Consider the following 6,000-nt stretch of genomic DNA (forward strand, 5'->3'; position numbering starts at 1 on the left):
CTATAAAAAAATATTCAAAAAGAACATACAACAATGGAAGATCAACTATCGGCATGCTAACACACATACAAAAAGTAAAACTATTGTTGATACACGTTGATATAAACTATTAATTGATGTGATTACACTCAAAGTACGGTGGCATTTCTGATAGCAAGTTTTCCTCTATTCACCACACATCGTCACTCTCATTCAGTGTTTGCATTATCTTGATTACAGGGTGATTGTATGCACATAGCCAAGGCACTGCTGTCACCCACTTGTGTAATCTACCACATGCAACAATAGGTTTAGTTTCTATCTATCTTAGTTAGCCGATAGCACATTTTCCACAGTTTGTCTATCTTGGTTAGCCAATAGCACATTTTCCAAAGTAATATATGTGATTGTTATCAACTAGAACAGTATACATAGTTCTGATAATAAATACTTTAGATTGTGATTATAACACTTCTAGTGATGTTTTATTCCGTACATTGCATTGGACACCATTCAGAAAACGGGTTTTATATAATGAGTCAATTTTAATGTATAAAGTACAAAACAATTTAGCACCGGATTATTTGAATGTTTTTAAAAGGATACACAATGTTCATAGTCGGAATACTAGATCTGCTGCCAGGGAAGATTTATACATTTCAAAACATAGAACCAAGTTTTTAAAGAAAAGTTTTACCTACAGTGGTGTAAAAATAATGAACAGTTTGCCACTTGACTTAAAATCATGTCCCTTACTGCAGGCTTTTAAAAGCAAATGTAAATATCATTTTTCAATTTCAAGTGATTCATAATTTCAGTAGTGTATTGTTGATGTTCGTCTATTTTGTTATTGTACCTATTATATTTTTGCTTGTTTTGTCCTCATTTGATGTGTGCAGTATTTAATGTATATATTGTATATATTTTCATGTTTTTCTCGACACTGTGTGAGAAGAGCCACTGGCTCAACAGTCTATCGAGATTAAATAAAGTCTAATAATAATAATAATAATAATATCACTATATTATTACAACAGTCTCCAATTATGGGTTGTCAGTGGTCAAGTGGTTAGCTCATACGCTTCTTACCCCTACAGTCTGGGTTCGAACCCGCCAGGTGTTGGCTGGGTAAAATTAAAATTTAACCATGTCTGTATGTAAGAAGGGTGATGCTCAGTTTGACCCTGCCAAACAATGCAGGTTTTCCCCGGGTACTTCGGTTTCCTCCTGCTTTTCAATACTAGGGCATTAGGGCGCTAATCCGTGGTAACCATTCAACAAATTTCTTTATTTAATTGGATGAATAATGATTCTTCTTATTATCGTTATTATTCGCTATAATACCATAAGATAAGATACCTTGAAGCAGCAGCTATTTGAATCCCTTTAGCCTGGATTAGTTGCAGGATAGACTTCACATCTTGGTATAAAATCATTTCATCTTTCCTTCTATCAAACACTCTACCATTACTGGAATGGAAATGAAAACATATCTGGATTAAAAAATAGAGTACACAATATCATGTCAAGTAAAGAGCGCCCTCTATGGCATATTTGTCAAGTCATGTTTATTGACTTTTCTGGAGTCAAGATGGTTGGTTGGTTAGTGTGGCCAGCTGAGATGCTGCAAACTTGTCAGTTGAGCCATTTCACGAGCATTTAATTCAGTATGACTACAGCCCTTGGACAAGATGTAGACCAAGATTGTTTACAAGTTAACCCAAATGTATAAGTGGGGACCTGGTAGGATAATGGTTTCAATGTGAAGGACTCAATCCTTTACAGTACCACACAGTATCTTGCATCTTATTTTCACAACTTTGAAGATGAAATTTGTGTATTTAAGGTGAAATCAATACCTGAACTCAAAAAGATAAATCACATACATTTTGGAAATAGTGTACTGGGCAATATGATACTCCCTAAAATTGTACATGGCTAATGAATCATTTGACCTTAGAATGTGTGCAAATTTTACACAACTTTTTTAACAGTGACTAGATAAAACCTAGTCCCCTGACATTATATTTTGAAAATATATTATAAAAAATTAATCTAAACATATATTGTATATTTGTATTGCTGGTATGTATGTTTTTGTATAGCTCATAAGATTTCACAATAACGTCACACATGTGGCTATGTCACAACAGACAAATGATAATACACATTAGGGCAGCCCTATTTAATTCTATGTTACACATTAGGGCACCCCTATTTCATTCAATGTTACACATTAGGGCAGCCCTATTTCATTCTATTTTACATATTAGGGCAGCCCTATTTAATTCTATGTTACACATTAGGGCAGCCCTATTTCAAGCTATGTTACACATTAGGGCAGCCCTATTTCATTCTATGTTACACATTAGGGCAGCCCTATTTCATTCAATGTTACACATTAGGGCAGCCCTATTTCATTCTATGTTACACATTAGGGCAGCCCTATTTCATTCTATGTTACACATTAGGGCAGCCCTATTTCATTCAATGTTACACATTAGGGCAGCCCTATTTCATTCAATGTTACACATTAGGGCAGCCCTATTTCATTCAATGTTACACATTAGGGCAGCCCTATTTCATTCTATGTTACACATTAGGGCACCCCTATTTCATTCAATGTTACACATTAGGGCAGCCCTATTTAATTCTATGTTACACATTAGGGCAGCCCTATTTCAAGCTATGTTACACATTAGGGCAGCCCTATTTCATTCTATGTTACACATTAGGGCAGCCCTATTTCATTCAATGTTACACATTAGGGCAGCCCTATTTCATTCAATGTTACACATTAGGGCAGCCCTATTTCATTCAATGTTACACATTAGGGCAGCCCTATTTCATTCTATGTTACACATTAGGGCACCCCTATTTCATTCAATGTTACACATTAGGGCAGCCCTATTTAATTCTATGTTACACATTAGGGCAGCCCTATTTCAAGCTATGTTACACATTAGGGCAGCCCTATTTCATTCTATGTTACACATTAGGGCAGCCCTATTTCATTCAATGTTACACATTAGGGCAGCCCTATTTCATTCTATGTTACACATTAGGGCAGCCCTATTTCATTCTATGTTACACATTAGGGCAGCCCTATTTCATTCAATGTTACACATTAGGGCAGCCCTATTTCATTCTATGTTACACATTAGGGCAGCCCTATTTCATTCAATGTTACACATTAGGGCAGCCCTATTTCATTCAATGTTACACATTAGGGCAGCCCTATTTCATTCAATGTTACACATTAGGGCAGCCCTATTTCATTCTATGTTACACATTAGGGCAGCCCTATTTCATTCTATGTTACACATTAGGGCAGCCCTATTTCATTCTATGTTACACATTAGGGCAGCCCTATTTCATTCTATGTTACACATTAGGGCAGCCCTATTTCATTCAATGTTACACATTAGGGCAGCCCTATTCCATTCTATGATTCTGCTTCATAATACCTGAAAAAGGATGGGATGGTTGGTTGTTGTTTTTGAAAAAGTGTATTTGTACATTTTCATAATACTTTTATTTCATAATCATATTTTACCAGTCTAGATACCGTAGAAATGATAAGTAAAGTCATAAGGAATCTATAAACCATTTGTTTCCCAAATTTCAGCAATAAATGATAATTTTCACCCAGATATGCCTTAGTAGGTTCATATTCTTACCATCACTGGCATCAGTGATACTGTGAATTTTTCTTTTCCTGCCATAGAGGGCATTATTTTATTTTTATTATATAGCTAGATTGAAGAAATCTATGGTGAATTAGGTAATGAGAAAGACAGATATAACTAGGGCTAGCATTATGTTTGTTGGAAACAAAACCAATAGAATCCAATCAACAACTTGTAAATGTAGATGAAACCCTACAACAAACAGATACATTATATTTTCTGCAACATTATTTAGTGTAAAGCTATAAAAAAAATATGTCTCTGGTCAGAACATTTTGTCTAGAGTGGTGTGACAATGCAATTTTTTTTATATTCTCAACAAACCTATCACTCAGTCTACTATTTATGGCAGTTACTGTTCTTTTTATTTAGTACTTCAGAGCAAGTGTGTATATGGGGGCAGATGTCATTTGCTTGTTCATGATTGGCTCTGCAGTTGTCTTCACTGAAGTAGAGAGGGTTATTTTTGTTTTCCCCCTCAGATCTACAGACTGCATGAGTTGGACAAGCACACACACACACACACACACACACACACACACACAGACACACACACACACACACACACAAAACAACTGACATTGGGTATTTAAGTGACGCATGCCAGAAAAAAAAAAACTTTTTAAATTTTTTTTTTGCCTAAACCTGAATACTACATACATGTAGTGTCGTACTTTGATAGAATGTTTTCATTCTCACTGGGGATGTCTTGGTCTAAATTTGATGTAAAAATAATTCTGTTATAATACTGTCTTTTCATTATGCCCCAATTTGTAAATTTATTCTCCATCCAAATTCCTCATAAAGTTTACAAGGTCTCTCATAAAATTTATTATCAACTTTACAATTTAATGTCAACAATTTTTCATGTATTTCACAGAGGAAAGAAAAAGAAAGAGAGAGAAAGAAAAAAATAGGTAGTGATGTGTCTTTGAGAACCACTTTGTACATAATTGTAAATACATGTAATTCAATCATGTACAAAATGTAGTCCTTGGAACTCAGTTCCAATCCATATGGTCAAGAATTTTCAGAATATCAAGTTTAATGACGCTAAATGTATATAACATGTTGACAGCTTTCTTCCCATCTATTCCCATGTCTTTTTTAAACACAGCAAAAGTAGTGAAATCTAGTACTTTTTTTCTGTCAAATACTTTGCTCTGTGACCAGTGTGTTATCTTTAATAGGGAGTGTACAGATTTGATTTGGGGGGAGGGGGGGGGGGTGTGATGATTGATGCCTCTGATGTGTGTGTGTGTGCATGTATGTACATGTATGTATGTATGTATGGGGAGGGAGGGCATGGGAAAAAACAAGTAGTCTCAGGGAGGGGGTCAACAATTTTTCCCATTATTTCCTGGGGGGGGGGGGGGAATGGAAAATCTTCCCCTTGGAAGTAAATCTGGACACTTCATTACAGGTAGTAACATGGATAACATGGATCTGTATGGATTAGACTTGTATACATACCTTGCCTTTGTAAATGGTGGGGAATAATGGGTATCCACCCAGAATGGCCATAGTGTATAATCTGAAATAAACAAATTAATTTAACAGCTTTGTTTTAAAGTCAGCAAAGTAGACACTGAGGGGGTAAAAAGTATATCTGGAATTGTACTAAATGTATTATCACCCTTTTAAAGGAAAAATCAAGTCAGATAATACACTGAAAATTCCCATTATTTGGTGTAAACCTGTGCAGCTATAAAAACTACATTGTGTCCTATAAACTTGTATCACTATGAATTTACATAATGATTTGGTAGATAAAATAGCACTTCAGTAACTTACTTATATTTAAACATTTCACAGCTATCTGTGGAGTCTTTGCTTCTGAGTTAAAATATATTTGTTCACACACAGTTAGAATGAGTTATTGTAACAGATACATGTTACTAAAGATAAAAAAAAGCTATACACAAATACGTGCAGGATCCAATATATGATGAAAACCTATCACTGATAATTCAAAACCGTAACATAACATAACATCGCTAAAGAATAATATTTGCACACTCAAAACACAAACATGAGGCAGATCTTGTGAAGTTGTTCAGCATTTCGCATATCACACAAAAATGCATTTGCCGATGGCTTGCTATCTCACAGGGGCGTGTAATATTTCATAGATTGTTGTTTTCCAGGTCTACAGACTAAATATAACAACCTTTTGAATATATATTCCTACCTGTATAGGGAATATTTATAGTATACGTAGTAGTATAGAGATTGATACATTTGTAGCAGCAAGATTCGTATGATATTTTCCTAAGAAAACGGAAATCTAAGCAATAATACACGCCCCTGTGTGCTATCTATAATAAACTGT

This window comes from Glandiceps talaboti, chromosome 7 (genome assembly GCF_964340395.1).
Source record: "Glandiceps talaboti chromosome 7, keGlaTala1.1, whole genome shotgun sequence".
Lineage (NCBI taxonomy): Eukaryota > Metazoa > Hemichordata > Enteropneusta > Spengelidae > Glandiceps > Glandiceps talaboti.